Here is a 19,774-nt window from a genome sequence, read left to right as displayed (position 1 = left end):
AGGGTTGCTGAAGACGTCGTGCAGCTTGGCATCCTTAACTGTTTCCATCAGGGATCTGGACGTAGCGTCCAGTCTGCTTCCGGCCCTGCCGGATCGTCCAGCCGCATCGATGATGCAGTTGAAGTCCCCGCCCAGAATGACCGGCCTGGAGGTCGCCAGCAGCAGTGGGAGCTGCTGAAAAACCTCCAGCCGCTCAGCCCCTTGTGCCGGGCCGTACACGTTAATTAACCGGAGTGGAGCGTTCTTGTACATTACGTCTGCTACCAGGAGTCGCCCGCCCACCACCTCCTTGACCTCGGAGACGGTGAAGTTGCCTCCCCGCAGCAGAATACCCAGGCCGGAGGAACGAGAGTCGTTTCCGCCCGACCAGATCGATGGCCCGTGGGACCACCATCGTGACCATTGCCTGTAGGAGCTGAGGTGCGGTATCGCACACTCCTGCAGAAACAACAGGTCAGCTTTGACCTTGGCTAGGTAGTCCAAGGTCGCAACACATCGCGTAGTAGATTTAATGCTACGCACATTTATGGATACAATCTTTAAACCCATATTAAAGCATTTATTCTCCTACCAAACCCACTGTCTCTGAGAGTCCCAGACCTTTAGTCTGCTCCTTCATACCCGTAGTGAGCTCAAATTCCTTCACTTTGGATGGGCTGAGGTAGATCTCCTTGGCCGTGTTCTGCTCCAGTGGCATCTGGAGGTTCACGTAGTGAGCGGATTTTGAGATGACCTTTGCTGGAGAAGCTTCTCCAAAACTCACCCCCTCTGGGGGGTTGCTGTTCCCGGCTTCCTGGAGCTGGGGTGCGATGATTGCCTCACTGCTCCCAGATTCCAGGGGCTGTGGTGCACTGGCCTCCTCAGGTTGCAGGCAAAGTTGGGGTGCGTTGGTCTCCTTGTTGTCTCCAATTTTCTGGAGCTCGGGTGTCTCGTCCTCCAACGCCCTGGAGCTTTGCCGCCTCTTCTGTCGGTGCCGCTCTGGCACTTCCTCATCCGAAGAGCTGCTGCCCTTGTCATCCGTGTCGGATGGGAGACGCCTCTTGCCGCTTCTCTGGGAAAAGCCTTTGCTTCTTCTTCGCTCCCTCTTACTTTTCTTGTTCTTCACCGTCCGCCACTCCCCCTGCTGCTTTTCCACTGCTGCCTCCTCCTCCATTGATTCGCTGTCCTGAGGACTGGAAGGTTCAGGGGGTGGTGCTGTTGATTGGCTCTCTGTTGCCTCAATCTCTTTCTCCACCTTGTCTCTCTCTGTGTCCTCCTTTGTCCCGTTGAGCTCCCTGGGGGCCTTGGTGGTTGGAGTGACACGGAACATTTCTTCTGCTTCCCCGTGGTCGGCTTTGGCTGCCTGTGCGTAAGTACGGCAGCGTTTGGGGCAGGTCCTGTAGAGGTGACTTGCCTCGCCACACAGGTTGCAGCACTTGGCCTGTTTGCAGTCTTTTGTCTGGTGCCCTTCCTGTTTGCAGATCTTGCAGAGGGAGGCGCTGCAGTTGGCCGCCACATGACCAGCCTTGCCGCATGAGCGGCAATGCTTGGGTTGCCCAGCGTAGACCAGGTAGCCACGGTTTCCCCCGATAGCGAAACTGGAAGGAGGGTGGAAAATGGCTCCCTTACCATCGGTCTTTAGCGTGACCTTAAACAGGCGTTTGCCTGTCCAGATCCCCAAGTCGTCTCGAATCTCAGTGCCGCTCCCCACCTTATCGAAGTACCTGGTGAGGAAGGTGACCACGTCGGCGACAGGGACGAAGGGGTTGTACACATGCACCATCACCTCACGTTCCCGTTGCAACGGCAGAGAAAAGTGCGGCTCCGCCGTCAGGATCTTCATCTCCGGCAGGTCTCTCTTCTCCTCGAACACCCTCAGGAGCCGGACGCAGTCTGCCACTTGCTTGAACGTGACGTCAAAATAACCACCTTTGCGGGAGTCGTGCAGGGTGAAGATCTCCGTAGCTTGGAAGCCGCACGCCTTCAACAGGATCCTCCTGGTGAAGAAGCCCCGATCCATAGGTGATCCTCCTTCGTCGCTGTGGTTCACCGTGACTCGGACGGTGATAGGTAACCCACGGTATGAATTCGGATTGCGATTGGTTTTCGCCCTTCCATCCCGACCTTGCCATGGCAGGACCATGGTGTCGCCCCTGCAACACTACACTTGATCTTAGCCAAAAGGCCGAAAGGGTTGATGTGTGACTCAGAGTGAAAATGAAGAAGTTGGATCAAATTGAGAGAACAGCTGGTGTTTTGAGATGTTGGTGAACCGTTAACCCTTTTTTGATGTTGTGACTTTATAAAGACAGATTCCAATGATTGATGCCTTTGATAGATTTCTACTGATTATTGAGATCTGGGTGTGAGGCTCAAGTCTGTTGCACTGAACATGTTTGTAGCTCAAGGGATGGGGGAAGTGCGGAGACATGGGGCAGAATTTTGCCGTATGACACGAGGGGGCGGGGCTCACTCACCAACGCGTAAAATGACGCGGAATTCCCGTATTCACCGCGCCCTATTTAAATATTCAGCTAGGCGGGGAGCCAGTGAAATCAGCTGTGGGCCGCCGACCTGTTAATGGCCAATTGAGGCCACTGACCGGATAATTTAAACAATTAAGGGACCTGCCCGTCCAACCTTCAGGTCGGTGGGCAGGCCAGGAGCCCCGGCGGCAACTAGAGAAAACATTAAACCTCATCCACCGGCGGGGTGAGGATTCATGCTGCGTTTTAATCAGTTTAATTAAGTTTTACTGTAATTTATGAACATGTCCCGTCTCATGTGACGTTGTCAGGACTCACCAAATCCCTTCATTGCCAATGAAATAATTCCTGAATTGTAGTCACAGATGTAAAACACAGCAGGCAGTTTGTGCCCAGCAAGATGCAAGAGGCCGCAATGTGATAAATAACGCAGATCACTTGGCAATGAAAAGCCAGTGGACTCCAATCTCTGGTCAGACCCTCCACTCTTATCCAACATTCTCAATTCAAAGTTCTCAGAGTATAAGTGTATTAAGTTGTGTGACAGGAACACCACTGTCTAATAACAGGAAATTCTTTCCTGATCGTTATAACCTCTCAGTTCTGATATCATCCTTGTAAAAGTGCTTTCTCTTGTGGGACTGTGATTTCTATTAAAACTGATGCTTCACATTATATTTCTCTAAAAGGATCCATTCTCTGTGTGTTAGATTTCACAGATAAACCCACGATATTCCCTGCTGAAATTATTGCAGGAAAGCGTGTGGATGCAAGCTGCACCTTTAACACAATGTGCAATGGAACAGCAGCACCTGTCTTAACCTGGGACACTCCCACTGACGTGCCTGGATCAGTCTCAAACACTGTAACTCAGCATGGCGTCACTCTGACCTATACTTCTGTTCTGACCCTGATCCCATCACTCAAACACCACAGACAAAATCTCAGCTGCAGAGTGAGATATCCATCTGTTTCATCGGAGCGGACCCTCGTACTAATTGTGCAAGATAAGTATGGACACCCTTCATTCTACATCAGCACTCCCTCAGCGCTGACCCTCTGACTGTGCAGCCCGTTCTCAATATTCACATTCTCAGGCCTCTCAATGAGCTTCACAGTCGATAGAAGGTAACTAATCTTTATTTGATTATTGCTGAATGAAGAGACAATCTGTCTAAGCTTCATATCTCGCACACACCATTCTCCATGGCAACACCTCCACCTATCAGAGACCACTTGCCAACCAATCAGCACTTTCTTCCCGTTATGTCTAAATCGTTGTTCACTTTCTGTTGGCAAACCAGGGATCTGTCTTGTTTAGTCCTGCCCTGACATCTGAATATCACAATGAACAGAACAAGTTCCAACAATGAGATTGAACTGTGGTTGGTGATTCCTCACGTTACATCCAGGGACACTGGAGACTATCAGTGTGTGGCAGAGGATGAACATGGAGCAGTGGAGGCGTTCATAACCATCACCGTGGAACGTGAGTGTACACAGAGTTCAACAACTCTCTCAGCTTCGGACACTACACAAACACAAACGAACACTCTCTAATGTACAGACCTAAGTAGACACATGCCGACACACAATCCCACATGCATGAGCACACACAAAGACACACTCACAAACATACACACTAGTGTACTCTCCCCTGTGGGTTACCTGACCCCCCTCAGTACTGCACTGGAGAGTTGGCCTGGATTCTGGGATTTATGTTCCCTTTCATATTTATGGAAGAATATGGAAATTACAAAATTTATTACAGACACTCAGATGCACAAAGATACTCACAGATATCCTCTGCCTCTCAGACTTTCTCTCGCCCTTTGAGATGCTTCCTGAAACCTTACCCTTTGACAAATCAACTGTCCAAGCCCCTCCTTACATGATCCCCTGAGAAGTTTTATTGGTGTACCTGAGAGTAAGAGAGAGGTGGAGAGGTTTAGGAAGGGAATTGTTGGTGAAAAGCTTACATCATGTTCTCACCTTTCCAGTGTCCACTTTTCCATATATGCCCAAAGACCCTGTTTATAATGGGGACTGCCTATGTAAACGTCACGCTGTAGTTACACTCTCCCACCAGTGGTGGAACTGCAGCACTTAATCCTTGTACCTCCCAGCTTTTCAAACAACTCCACTTCCCAATTTGCTACACATGCTGGTTAGTCAGTGCTGACAAATAACGTGCCATGTTGGGTTAAGTTGTAATGAAACTGGTCAATGTCCTGCTTAGAATGACCTTCATATCATCGAGTCATTCCAGCACTGTAGAGGGCCATTTGGCCCGTTGAGTCCATGCCGTCTCTCTGCAGAGCAATCCAGTCAGTCTCGTTCTCCCGCTCTATCCCCGTATCCCGGCAAGTTTATTTCCCTCAAGTGTCCGTCCAATTTACTTTTGAAATCGTTCATCGTCTCCAATTCCACAATCCTCGTAGGCAGCGAGTTCCAGCTCATTACCACTCGCTGTGTAAAAAAGTTCCTCCTCACATCCCCCCCTGCCCAAAACCTTCAATCAGTGTCCCCCAGTCCCATCAGCTAATGGCAACAGCTTCTCTTTGTCTACCTTATCTAAACCCGTCATCATCTTTTACGCCTCGATCAGACCGCGCCCCCACCCCCCACCCACCCCCCCAAACCACCACCCCTCATTCTCCTTTGCTCCAAGGAGAGCAAACCCAGCTTCTCCAAACCTACCTTGTAGCTAAAGTCCCTCATCCCTGGAAGCATTCTGGTCAATCTCCTCTGCATCCTCTCAAGGACCCTCACTTCCTTCCCAAAGTGAGGTGACCAGAACTGGACACAATACTCTAGTTGTGACCTAACCAGAGCTTTAGAAATATTCAGCATAACCTCCCTGTGTTTGTACTCAAATCCTCGTTTTATGAAAAGTTTATTCTTTCCATCAGCACAAACAGCAATTTCCAAGCGGAGTCCCATCAGCAGACAGAGTGCAATGAAACATCGGCATGCCTGCTTCTTAATGTACAGAGAGAAACCTGGAACGAGAGATTCTCCTTCTTCTCCTCAGCAAGCTGAAACTTTTCCTTATACCTGGTGTTCCCCAGTCCTGCTGTGTGGGCACATCATAACCACGGCATTATCTGGCTGTGTGCAGCCAACATGGTCGAATAGGAATGAACAGAAATGTGACGTTGTTAAACTCTGTTATCTGATTGGAATGTGCTTTATGAATGCTGCACCTTTTACATGCTGCGATAGATTGGAAGAAGCATTTGGGTTATGAACAAAATTACATTTATTCACACAATTGATTAAAATGCTCAGGCTGTTTTGTACATATTTACATATTAAACTGCCATGCAAAACTCTTGACCCAAAGACATTATTTCATGATCTCATGTTTTCCCCATCATATGAATTTCTGTGCCCATCATTATAATAAAAATTTCCCATGTAAACATGTCACATTGTAGTTACTCAGTCCTGCCAGTGGTGGTGCCATATCTAAGCTGTCTTGCTGCCCAGACACAGAATGAAATATTCTCGTTGTGTACATGAGGTTGTTGGGACACAGACATCAGGCGGAATCTTGGGCAGTGCCGAGAATTTTCTTAAGACATTGCAGCCCACGCTCAGAGCTGAGACTATAGAAGTGCAGCGTTCCCTAAGTCCTGACCCTCCGTCAGTGCAGCGCTCCCTCACTACTGTCCCTCTGACAGTGCAGCCCTCTCTGAGTACTGCCCCTCTGACAGTGCAGCACTCCCACAGTACATACCCTATGACAGTGCAGTACACCCTCAGGACTCACCATCTGCCAGTGCATCACTCTCTCAGTACTGACCCGCCGACAGTGCAGCACTCCCTCAGTACATAACCAATGACAGTGCAGCACTCCCTCAGCACTGACCCGCTGACAGTGCAGCACTTCTTCAGTACTGACCCTATGACAGTGCAGCACTCCCTCAGTGCTGACCTGCCGACAGTGCTGCACTCCCCCAGTGCTGACCCGCCGACAGAGCAGCATTCCCTCAGTGCTGACCTTCTGACAGTGCAGCACTCTCTCAGTACTGACCTGAAGACAGTGCAGCACTCCCTCAGTGCTGACCTTCTGACATTGCAGCACTCTCTCAGTACTGACCTGATGATAGTGCAGCACTCCCTCCGTATAGACTTGAGCTGCCTGGGTCCCAAATCTTTGTAAGTCCCTCCTTAATCCTTGTGTGTGGATGAGCTCAGAGACCCTCATGTAATTAAGAAGTCACCATGAACACTGCAGCAGTCAGAATAGACAGACCTACAATCTAACACTCACACTACCTCCACAGTTTCACCACCAAACTACAAGAAGGAAGCAAACTGGCTGAAAATAAACAGGTGACAATCCAGCCTGTGTAGATCGGTGAGAAAGTTTATTGCTTCTTCATTGTCTCTGATCTGCAGCACAGTTAAAAATTAGATAACCACAGAATCAAACAGCACAGAAAAAGGTACTCAGCCCATTTTCTCTCAACTAGTTTTCCGGGACATTGAATGGCCTCTTGCTGTTCTGTGTGATTCTGTGATATGATGAAGAAAATTCCTTTTCAGCAACATTTTACTTCTTCTGCTGAAATTGTTCATGTTGCAGAAGAGGAACTGATGTTTTCCATTTCAGCGTTTAGTGTGGGTTCCAGTTCAGCTTTAACCGAAACTCAGTGAAACGGAAGTGAAGGTCATGAACCCAACACAGCGGCACGTCCGACACATGCAGAGCTCAGGCTAGAGGCTCTTTGTTAGTGTGTTTCACAGTGTCTGCTGGAGCAGGCTCAGTGCTGAGCTCGGGGACAATCAGTCTACAATGCTGCATCGGAATCAACAATACAACAATATGGGGTTTGGATCAGAAATAATTCCTTAGACAATGAGGATCCAAAGAGATTCCTTAGAGAATGAAGATGTAAAGGCTACGAATCAGATTGAATCAGATTAGCCAATCAACTGTGTTGAAGAGCAGGCAGGAGTGTTAGGCTAATTAGTGATTCATGGCGGTGATAATGGGGGGAGTTCTGAGGTCTCCTAATCCATTGTCCTGTCTTGTAAATCAGCGCTGAATGGATCTCAATGAGGGTGTCTTGTGGAGACTGTGTTGGGTGGAGGACTGGCTTCACAAAACAGGGTCCTGAGGACCATGGCCCGACGTAGAATGAACTTGTCATCTCCTGTGTCCAGGGTTCTCTTCCATCCGTTGTGAAATCTTGGGGAGTCCGTTCTGTGTCTTTGTGTGTCTCTGTGTCTGTGTTCATGTGCACGTGCTCGCGTGTGTCTGAATGTGTGTGTGTACGTCTGTGCGGGAGTGAGTGTGTATGCATGTGCGTGTATTTGTCTGTGTGTATCTATGAGTGTGCGCATGTTAGTGTGTGAATTGTGTATGCGTGTGTTACTGTGTGTGTCTTTGCACATGTATGACTGTGTGTGTGTGTGTGTGTGTGTGTGTGTGAGTGTGTGTGTGAGTGATGTTGAAGTTTGTGTTTACTCAAGTTCCACAGTGATGGTTATGAACCCCTCCACTGCTCCATGTTCATTCTCTGCCACACACTGATAATCTCCAGTGTCCCTGGGTGTAACGTTAGGAATCACCAACCACAGCTCATTGTTGGAACTTGTTCTGTTCATTGTGACATTAAGATGTCGCCACGTCAGGTTAGAAGCTGGGAAGCTCTCGACAGAGCAGATTATCACTGCAGAATTCCCCTCAATTATATTGATCGATGAAGCGTTAATCATATCAAGCGAAGTAATTGAGAGATTCTGTGGTGCATCTAAAAACAAATCAAGATTTCACCGTGAGCAAGCACAGTGCACAGCAAGACTCCATGTATCATCGCTGTCTGATGTCTCTGCGCATTTAAAGGCATCTTTCCCCATTATAAGTTCCTTTGTCAACATTTATAATGGTCACTGCCTTCGTGTTTCTTTTTGTACATTTACAGGAAGTGAGTGCCGCTGATCCAGTATTTATTACCCATCCCTAATTGCCCTTGATAAGGTGGTGGTGAGTTTTTCACCCCCATAGACATCCCAGCCTCTGACCTGCTCCTGTAGCCACAGTATTTTTGGCCGTTCCAGTTAGTTGTTTGGTTAAACATCCCCCAGATTGTTGATCGTGGGGGTTTCAGCGATGGTAAAGTCATTGAATATCAAGGGGAGATGGTTAGATTCTCTCTTGTTGGAGTTGATCACTGCCTGGTACTTGTGTGGCGTGAACATTACTTGTCATTTCTCAGCCCAAGCTGAGTGTTGTTCAGCTCTTGCTGCATGTGGATATGTAAACTGTCACGCTGTAATTACAGCCTTCCACCAGAGGAGGCACTGTCGGGCTAGAGGAAAATAAAATGTCTTTCACATCATCAGGATGTTCACGGGGATTTGACAGTCGAGGAATTGCTTTAGAATAATGGGGTATTGAGTGATAAACCTACAATTCTCTGTGCAGGGGGCTGCTCGTCCAATACAGGGTCTTGTTCAGCTGATGTCATCATTGTATCAGAACCGAATCTGGAGAAACACTCCAGTGCAGAACAGGGAGAACAGACAACTCACACATGTCTGTGTGTGTGTGCGTGAGTGTGTGTGTGTCTGTGTGTCAGAGTGATTTTGAACTCTGTCTACACTCACATTCCACAGTGATGGTCATGAACCCCTTCACTGGTCCATATTCATTCTCTGCCACACACTGATAGTCTCCAGTGTCCCTGGATGTAACGTGAGGAATCACTAACCACAGCTCATTGTTGGAACTTGTTCTGTTCATTGGGACATTAAGATGTCGACACGTCAGGTTAGAAGCTGGGAATCTCTCGACAGAGCAGATTATCACTGCAGAATTCCTTTCAATTATATTGATCAATGAAGCGTTAATCATATCAAGAGAAGTAATTGAGAGATTCTGTGATGCATCTAAAAACAAATAAAGCTCCGTTAACTTACATTGACTGTGAAGCACTTTGAGAGAATCTTAGAATGTGAAAGTTGTGATATCAATGTAGGTTCCTTCACCACAAAGCTCATAACCCAGGCAGACACTTCAGTTCAGTACTGAGAGACTGCAGCCCTGTCACAGGTCAGTACTGAGGGAGTGCAGCACTGTCGGAGTGTCAGTACAGAGGGAGAGCTGCACTGTCAGAGTGTCAGCACTGAGGGGCTGCCGAACTGTTGGAGTGTCAGTACTGAGGGAGTGCGGCACTGTCGGAGGGTCAGTGCTATGGAGATGCCAAACTGTCGAAGGGTCAGCACTGAGGGAGTGCCTTACTGTCGGAGCGTCAGCACTGAAGGAGTGCCTCTTGGGATCTTACTTTACACATTGTATACTGTTCCATCTAATGTAGAATGAAGGGTGTCCATACTTAAATAGCACAGTTAGTATGAGGGTCCGCACCGATGAAACAGATGGATAACTCACTCTGCAGCTGAGGTTGTGTCTGTGGTGTTTGAGTGATGGGATCAGGGTCAGAACAGATGTATATGTCAGAATGTCGCTAGGCTGAGTTACAGTGTTTGAGACTTATCCAGGTACGTCAGTGGGAGTGTCCCAGGTTAAGACAGGTGCTGCTGTTCCATTGCACGTTGTGTTGAAGGTGCAGCTTACATCCACACGCTTTCCTGCAATAATTTCAGCAGGGAATATCGTGGGTTTATCTATGAAATCTAACACACAGAGAATGGATCTTTTAGAGAAATATAACGTAAAGCATCAGTTCAAATAGAAATCACAGTCCCACAAGAGAAAGCACTTTTACAAGGATAATATCAGAACTGAGAATTTACAATGATCATTGAAGAATTGTCTGTTTTTAGACTTGGTGAATTTCTATCACTCAGCTGAATACACTTTCACTCAGTGACCCTTGATTTGACCAGACTGGGTGAGGGTGGAGAAACAGCTCACAGCTCGGGGAGAACAGACTCAGTATTTGTCAGAAAACTGCAAAATGTTCATTAATTCTGTCTCCGGCAGAACAGAAATAATTTGAAACAATCACTGACCGGCACCTAAAAACGATGATCAGGTTATTGATCACATTGCTGTTTCTGGGAGCTCCCTGTGCATAGATTGGCTGCTGTGCTTCCCACATTACAACAGAAAGGTCAATTCAAGAATTATCTCATTCTTTGTGGGGAAGGTGCAGGACCTTAATTCTTCAGAATAGAATTTGACAATGGTCCAAGTCATAACTATTACCCTGTAACCCTGCTTCACGTTTCTGGTATTTGCTGTGTTATAATTACTCAACAATTCACATTCAACACTCAATGAGAAATAACACAAACTGCGACGTTTACCTATTAACACAAAACACAGCTTATTATAACACACTGTCTGATTCTCAATAACCTGGTGATAGCTTCCAGTTCAGTCCCAAAGCAACCTCTAATACTCACTTTAATATCAATGATTAAATCTATTGTCTGTGTCCAATAATGTTATCAGGTTATCCACTCCCATCGATCTCTCTCATCCTGCTTTCAAGTCTTCCGTATTCACAAAAGAAAGATGCGCATTTCTATAGCGCCTTTCACCACCTAAGCATGTACCAAACCACTTCACAGAGATTGAGATAATTCTTGAATTATCCTCACTGTTGTAATGTGGGAAGCACAGCACCCAATCTGTGCACAGGGAGCTCTCAGAAACAGCAATGTGATCAACAACCACAACACAGTGTCCACAAGACACACCAATTGAGATCCATGCAGTGCTGATTTACAAAACAGGACAATGGATTAGGAGCCCTCAGAACTCCCCCCATTATCACCGTCATGAATCACTAATTAGCCTAACATTCCTGTCTGCTCTTCAACACGGCTGATTGGCTAATCTGATTCAATCTGATTGGTGCATTTTGTATCTTCATTGTCTAAGGAATCTATTTGGATCCTCATTGTCTAAGGAATCTCTTTAGATCCTCATTGTCTAAGGGATTATTTCTTATCCAAAACCCATATTGTTGATTCCGATGCAGCATTGTAGACTGACTTGTCCCCAAGCTCAGCACTGACCCTACTCCAGCAGACACTGTGAAACACACTAACAAAGCGCCTCTAGCCTGAGCTCTGCATGTGTCGGACGTGCCGCTGTGTTGGGTTCATGACCTTCACTTCCGTTTCACTGAGTTTCGGTTAAAGCTGAACTGGAACCCACACTAAACGCTGATGGAAACCATCAGTTCCTCTTCTGCAACATGAACAATTTCAGCAGAAGAGGTAAAATGTTGCTGAAAAGGAACTTTGTTCATCATATCACAGAATCATACAGAACAGCAGGAGGCCATTCAGTGTCCCGGAAAACTAGTACAGAGACAATGGGCTGAGTGGCCTCTTTCTGTGCTGTTTGATTCTGTGGTTATCCAATTTTTAACTGTGCTGCAGATCAGAGAAAAGAGGAAGCAATAAACTTTCTCACCGTTCTACACAGGCTGGATGGTCATCTCTTTATTTTCAGCCAGTTTGCTTCCTTCTTGTGGTTTGGTGGTGAAACTGTGCAGGAAGTGTGAGTGTTGGATTGTAGGTCTGTCTATTCTGACTGCTGCTGTGCTCATGGTGACTTCTCAATTACATGAGGGTCTCTGAGCTCCTCCACCCCCAAGGATTAAGGAGGGACTTACAAAGATTTGGGACCCAGGCAGCTCAAGTCTATACTGAGGGAGTGCTGCACTGCCATCGGGTCTGTACTGAGGGAGTGCTGCAATGTCAGAAGGTCAGCACTGAGGGAGTGCTACACTGTCATTGGGTCAGTACTGAGGGAGTACTGCACTGTCAGAGGGTCAGCATAGAGGGAGTGCTGCACTGTTGGAGGGTCAGCACTGAGGGAGTGTTGCACTGTCAGCGGGTCAGTACCGAGAGAGTGCTGGACTGTCAGAGGGTGAGTCCTGAGGGAGTGTTGCACTGTCATCGGGTCTGTACTGAGGGAGTGCTGCACTGTCAGAGGGACAGTTGTGAGAGACCGCTGCACTGACAGAGTGTCCAGACTGAGGGAACGCAGCACTGTAATAGGCTCAGTTCTGAGCGTGATCTGCAATGTCTGAAGTACATTCTCGGCACTGACCAAGATTCCGCCTGATGTCTGTGTCCCAACAACATCATGTACACGGCGAGAATATTTCATTCTGTATCTGGGCAGCAAGACAGATTTGATATGGCACCACCACTGGCAGGAAAATGTAACTACAATGTGACATGTTTACATGGAAATTTTATATTATAATGATGGGTACAGGAATTGATATGATGTGGAAAACATGAGATCATGAAATAATGTCTTTGAGTCAAGAGTTTTGCATGGCAGTTTAATATATAAATATCTACAGAACAGCATTAGCATTTTAATCAGTTGTGTGAATAAATGTAATTTTGTTTATATTCCTAAAGCTTCTTACAATCTATCGCAGCATGGAAAAGGTGCAGCATTCAGAAAGCAGATTCCAATCAGATAACAAAGTTGAGCGACGTCACATTTCTGCTCATTCCTATTCGACCATGTTAGCTGCACACAGCCAGACAATGCCGTGGTTATGATGTGTCCACACAGCAGGACTGGGCAGCACCAGGTAGAAGGAAAAGTTTCAGCTTGCTGAGGAGAAGAAGGAGAATCTCCCGTTCCCGGTTTCTCTCTGTACATTAAGAAGCAGGCATGCCGATGTTTCATTGCACTCTGTCTGCTGATGGGACTCAGCTTGGAATTTGCTGTTTGTGCTGATGGAAAGAATAAGCTTTTCATAAATCAAGGGATTGAGTACAAACAAAGGGAGATTATGCTGCACATTTATCAAGCTCTGGTTAGGTCACAACTAGAGTATTGTGTCCAGTTCTGGTCACCTCACTTTGGAAATAATTGAGGGTCCTTGAGCGGGTGGGGAGGAGATTCACCAGGATGGGTCCAGGGATGTGGGAATTTAGCTACAAGTTTGGGTTGGAGAAGCTGGGGTTGTTCCCCTTGGAGCAAAGGAGATTCAGGGGGTTCTGATCGAGGTCGACAAGATGATGCCGGGTTTAGATAAGGTAGACAAAGATAATCTGCTGCCATTAGCTGATAGTACAAGGACTGGGGGACACAGATTGAAGGTTTTGGGCAGGGGGGGGATGTGAGGAGGAACTTTTTTACACAGCGAGTGGTAATGAGCTAGAACTCGCTGCCTACGAGGATAGTGGAAGTGGAGATGATGAATGATTTCAAAAGGAAATTGGACAGACACTTGAGAGAAATAAACTTGCAGGGATACAGGGACAGAACGGTGGAATGGGACTGGCTGGATTGCTCTACAGAGAGACAGCATGGACTTCAAGGGCCGAATGGCTTCATCCTGTGCTGGAATGACTCTTTGATACGACGGTGATTCTAACCAGGACACTGACCAGTTTCATTACAACTTAACCCAACATCGCACGTTATTTGTCAGCACTAACTGACCAGATTGTTGCCGTACAAAGGTTTAAACAATCTGCCGACTTCCTTTCACTGTTTGTCCCTCCCAGACACAAACGCCAGCGATAGTGATAACCACAGCCACAAGGAATATCACAGCTCGTATTCCCAGGATCTGGATCACGTGCAGATTCTCTCCTCCACTGTCTAGAGAAGACACAGAAATAAATCATCACTGACTCTCCGCTTTTAATCTCTCACTCTGGCTGAACAATCAAGTTTCAAATCACTGCAATATTTGCTGTAATTTTGACCCATCCACTGGGATTCAATGTGGAATGAATGTTTTCATTGTAAACACTCTAAGAGTGGACAATCTGAACTTTCCCCTTAGCGTGGAACATTGGTGAGAATGGATCATTATCCTGTTTGACTCCCTGTCCAATGTTTCTCTCCATTGCTGTGTACAGGATTGTGTTGTAGAAAATTGTGGAAACGTTTAGTGCAGGTTGGAAATCCATCTCGGACGCGTGTGCGAATCAGGCAGGATCGTGGCGGACTCCCCCAAGGACTTACACACCCCGGTTAATAAACAGTTCCAACCTTTGCCCGGAGAGAGGGGAGAATGTGGAACTCGCTCCCACAGGGAATAGTTGAGGTGAATAGTATCGATGTATTTAAGGGGCAGGAGGGTCGGTAACCAGAGGGACCCAGATTGACGAACCGGAGGGTGAGATGAGGAGAATTTGTTTTGACAGAGCGAGTTGTTGTGATCTGGAAGGCGCTGCCTGAAAGGGCAGTGGAAGCAAATTCAATAGGAAATTTCAAAAGGAGAATTGGAGAAATACTTGAAGTAGGAAGATTGGGGGTAAAAGCGGAGTGGTGAACATCCAGCCTATTTCTGCTTCCCCGAGAGTGTAAGCCCTTCAGGGAGGCGCTGAGGCAGTTTTCAGTAAAATGACTTACCAAATCTACCGTTGGAGAAATAATTTAACTCCGATGAACTCACAGCTTGTGTAGCAAACTGGAAAGTGGAGTTGGTTGAAAAGCTGAGAGGTACAAGGATTAAGTGCTGCAGTTCCACCACTGGTGGAAGAGTGTAACTACAGCGTGACTTTTACATAGGCAGTCCCCATTATAAACAGGGACTTTGCGCATAACGGGAAAAGTGGACATTGGAAAGGTGAGAACATGATGTAAGCTTTTCAACAACAATTCCCTTCCTAAACCTCTCCACCTCTCTCTTATTCTCAGGTACACCAATAAAACTTCACAGGGAATCATGTAAGGAGGGGCTTGGACAGGTGACTGGTCAAAGGGTTGGGTTGGCAAGTGGTCTCTGATAGGTGGAGGTGTTGCCATGGAGAATGGTGTGTGCGAGATATGAAGCTTAGACAGCTTGTCTCTTCATTCAGCAATAATCAAATAAAGATCAGTTAAATTCTATCGACTGTGAAGCTCATTGAGAGGCCTGAGAATGTGGACACTGAGAACGGGCTGCACTGTCAGAGGGTCAGCGCTGAGAGAGTGCTGATGTAGAATGAAGGGTGTCCATACTTACCTTGCACAGTTAGTACGAGGGTCCGCTCCGATCAAACAGATGGATATCTCCCTCTGCAGCTGAGAGTGTGTCCGTGGAGTTTGAGTGATGGGACCGGGGTCAGAACAGAAGGAAAAGGTCGTTGGTGTAAAGTTACATTGGGCTCTGTGTCTGTGCTGCACTGACTTCGGCTATATGATAACTACAGTGTGATATTGTGTTATTGCAGGAGAAAGAAAGCGAAGGAGGAGAGAGTTTCATGGACCAGTGACATTGCATTGATCCCCAGTCCACGCTCTGTGAAGCACCAGGTACAGGAGCTGTTTACACTCACTCCAAAGCTTCAATCTCAGTGTGTAGACAACACGTGTCCCAGATTCCCAGTGGGGTTACCCACTGATTTGTCCCTGTGGAGTCAGCAATGGTTCATTATCGTGCAGTCTCTCTGTTATGACACAACAACTGGTAAAGGCTGTTGTTTAAAATCCCAGAGGGAAACTTTAAACAACTGTTATAACCTATACTTCCAAGTGGAATGTTTGAGATGCAGCTCAAAGTTCAGGAATAAGACCACCAGTTCTCGAGATGGTTTTATATCAAACGACATGGGACATTTATTAATTTACACAAGTTAAATGTATGCACATGGCTACCAACTAGTATTATCATAACTTTTTAACAAATTCCCAAGCTAACCTCCTCTAAGACAATGCATCGATTTTAAGCAGACACCAGGCAAAGCATTTTCACCTTACAAATTTCAAATAAGGTTCCTTTCACTTTGGTTTCCTTGCAGACATGTGTAGGCTTACAGCTGCTTTGATGTTACAAGCCTCTGCTCTGCACACACAAAACTGCTGAAGTTATACCCAGCGCTTCTCTTGGAATGTAAATTCTCATTGAATCATGAACACCTTTGAACTTCACCTCTTCTAACAATAAAGCCCCTTTCATAATATCGATTTTATTACTAATATAAATGTTGATTGGTGTAAGATTTCTCTCCCAGACATTGAATGCTCTTTTTAAAAATGCAAATTACCACTTTACCTCTCAGTTACATCACAAAAGTACTATACATCAAAGCACCCAGTCTGGCTGGCTTTAATCCAATTAAAACACACACAGACACACCCACAGATTAAACCTCGATTTGAATAAATATAATTTCCAATAACATTATTTCCATTAATAGTCTGATGACAGTCTCTCTTTCTATCCCTTCCTCACTTTATTCCTCTCTATCTCTCTCTCATCCTCTCTCTGATTACAAGGTTCATGGTAAAGAGCCTCACAACAGGCACCTGAGTGTAGAATCCAAGCCGTCACTCACTAGAGCCATTACCCAGGGAGTGCGAGACAGCCAGGGGGTCAGTATGAAGGGAGTGCGGCACAGCCGGAGAGTCAGTACTGAGGGAGTGCTGCACTGTCGGAGAGTCAGTACTGAGGGAGTGCTGCACTGCCATAGGTGTTTTCTTTCATATAAAATGAGAGAGAAGGTTAAACCCACTGAGACAGGACTGACACTAACGAGGCTGCGCAATAATTTAACCCTATCAGTGCCAGTAAATGATGTGAAGATGTCTTCTGTTTCCATTTCTCCGTAGGCTAAACAGAACGTGCTGATTACTGAGCCCCGGGACAGAATCAGAGAAACAACTAGCGAGGGGGAGGCCCCAGCTCACCGGGGTCTCTCTGAAGATCCAGAGGGACCCGATGCTGGAATATTGGCACACTGACAAACCTGACGAGCTTCTCGACGCCAATCCCCAAGTCTTGAAGGTGTCCAGTGGTGATGGGTCTGTTCACAGGGAAGAGGAGATGGAATACGCACAGATCAGGTTCGACAGATTACTGAGTGTGAAACGGGGAGAGGGAGTGAGGAGGTATGCGGGTGGGGGTAGGGATTGACATACCTGGGAACAGGAAACAACCCACTGGGAGAGAGGGGGAGTGAGGGAGGAAGGGATGGAATTTTGCTGCGGTTGATGTGGTTTGGAATGAAATGCTTCTCCAGAGAGGAATGGATGCTGAGCCATTGGGGATAGAGATTCATTGTCTCCCTCTCTCTCTCACTCTCGCTCTCTCTCTCTCTCTGTCTCCCTCTTTCTTTCTCTGTCTGTCTCTCATTCTCTATCTCTTGCTCCTCCTTTAAGATGCCCGTTTATAACTGACTTTGTTCACTCAGCTTTTGGTCTCCTCTCCCTAACATCTCATCATGTGCTTCAGAGTCAGATGAAGATGTGATTAACAATCCCCGGATGAGGCTTGGGGCATTTTGCTACATTAAAGGTGCTATGTAAATGCAAGTTGTTGTTGTAACTTTGATCTGCATTGATTCAGAATGGAACCACAAGGACTCCTTCGACAGGGCGTGTGTGCAGCAGTCTCGCATTAAATGCATTGAGCTGTGAGATTTTTAATTCTTTCTTCGAATGTGGCTGACACTGGTGATGCCAGAATTAATGCCCATCCCTAATTCCCCTTGAGAAGGTGGTGGTGAGCAGCCTTCTTGACCCCCTGCAGTGCATGTGGTGTAGGCACACCCACAGTGCTGTTAGGGAGGGAGCTCCAGGATTTTGATCCAGTGACAGTGAAGGAACGGTGATATATTTCCAATCAGGATGGTGTGTGACTTGGAGGGGAACTTCCAGGTGGTGGTGTTCCCGTGTGTCTGCTGCCCTTATCCATCTAGATGGTAGAGTTCGCGGGTTTGGAAGGTGCTGTTGATGGAGCCTTGCTGAGTTGCTGCATTGCATCTTGTAGATTGTACACACACTACTGCTACTGTGTGTTCGTGGTGGAGAGAGTGAATGTTTAAGGTGGTGAATGGGTTGTGGATCATTCGGGCTACTTTGTCCTGTATGATGTCGAGCTTCTTGATTCTGTGCTTTGTGCAGAAGTGATTTAAAGAGTCAGTCCAGCCGTTGGTGTAAGGTTACAGTGGCCACTGTGTCTGTGCTGCACTGACTGTCTACTATATGATAACCACAGTGTGATATTGTGTTATTGCAGGAGAAAGACAGCGAAGGAGGAGAGAGTTTCCTGGACCAGTGGCATTGCATTGACCCCTAGTCCACTCTCTGTGAAGCACCAGGTCCAGGAGCTGTTTACCCTCACTCCAAAGCTTCAATCTCAGTGTGTAGACAACACGTGTCCCGGATTCCCAGTGGGGTTACCCATGGATTTGTACCTGTGGAGTCAGCAATGGTTCAGTATCGTGCTGTCTCTCTGTTATGACACAGCAACTGGTAAAGGCTGTTGTTTAAAATCCCAGAGGGAAACTTTAAGCAACTGTCATAACCTATATTTCCCAGTGGAATGTTTGAGATGCAGCTTTAAATTCAGGAATAAGACCACCAGCTCTCGAGTGGGGTTAACATCAATCTACATGAGACATTTATTAATTTACACAAGTTTAACATATGCACATGGCTACAAACTAGTTTTATCATAACTTTTTAACAAATTCCCAAGCTAATCTCCTCTAAGACAACCCATAGATTTTAAGCAGACTCCAGGCAAAGCATTTTCACCTTACAAATTCCAAATGAGGTTCCTTTCACTTTGGTTCCTTTCCAGACAGGTGTAGGCTTACAGCTGCTTAGATGATACAAGCCTCTGCTCTGCACACACAAAACTGCTGAAGTTGTACCCAGCGCTTCTCTTTGAATGTAAATTCTCATTGAATCATCAGGACCTTTGAACTCTACCTCTTCTAACAATAAATCCCCTTTCATCGTATCAATTTGATTAGTAATATAAAACTTGATTGGTTTAAGATTTCACTCCCAGACTTTGAATGCTCTATTTAAAAATGCAAATTACCACTTTACCTCTTTGTTTACATCTCAAAACTACTATACATCAAAGCACCCTGACTGGCTGGCTTTAATCCAATTAAAACACACACAGACACACCCACAGATTAAACCTCTGGTTAAAAAGACAATTTCCAATTACATTACATACATTAATAGATTCATGACGCTCTGTCTCTATCCCTTTCCCTCTTTTTCTCTCTCTCTCTCTCTCTCTCCCTCCCTCTGATTACAAGGCTCATGTTATTGAGCCTCACACGAGGCACCTGAGTACAGAATCCATGCCGGCACTCGCCAGAGCCATTACCGAGGGAGTGCAAGACTGTCAGAGGGTCAGTACTGAGGGAGTGCTGCACTGTTGGAGGGTCAGTACTGAGAGAGAGCTGCACTGTCGGAAGGTCGGTACTGAGGGAGTGCTGCACCGTCGGAGGGTCAGTACTGATGGACTGCAGCACTGTCAGAGGGTCAGTACTGAGAAAGTGCTGCACTGTCGGTGGGTCAGTACTGACGAAGACCTGGACTGTTGGATGGTCAGTATTGAGAGAGTGCTGCACTGCCACAGGTGATATCTTTTACATGATAT

General features: G+C 46.5%; 1 protein-coding gene and 1 long non-coding RNA gene across 3 annotated transcripts in view; both read right to left on the bottom strand.

Moving 5' to 3' along the window:
- LOC144671614 (myelin-associated glycoprotein-like) overlaps positions 1-19,774 on the bottom strand; it is a 125,154-nt gene that overhangs the window by 80,974 nt on the left and 24,406 nt on the right. The gene's annotated exons all lie outside the window — the stretch shown is intronic.
- On the bottom strand, positions 12,745-15,496 carry LOC144671617 (uncharacterized). Of its 2 annotated transcripts, none has more exons than XR_013573957.1 (3): positions 15,392-15,496; positions 13,876-14,037; positions 12,745-13,160 (listed from the first exon to the last, which is right to left on the bottom strand). It is a non-coding gene; the product is annotated as an uncharacterized LOC144671617 (long non-coding RNA). The 2 variants fall into 2 exon arrangements; XR_013573955.1 differs by having other exon boundaries at positions 12,751-13,177; positions 13,892-14,037.

Source organism: Cetorhinus maximus, chromosome 33 (genome assembly GCF_964194155.1).
Source record: "Cetorhinus maximus chromosome 33, sCetMax3.hap1.1, whole genome shotgun sequence".
In the NCBI taxonomy this organism is placed as follows: Eukaryota; Metazoa; Chordata; class Chondrichthyes; order Lamniformes; family Cetorhinidae; genus Cetorhinus; species Cetorhinus maximus.
Note: the sequence above shows the minus strand (reverse complement) of the source record. Positions and strands in the feature narration are given on the sequence as shown.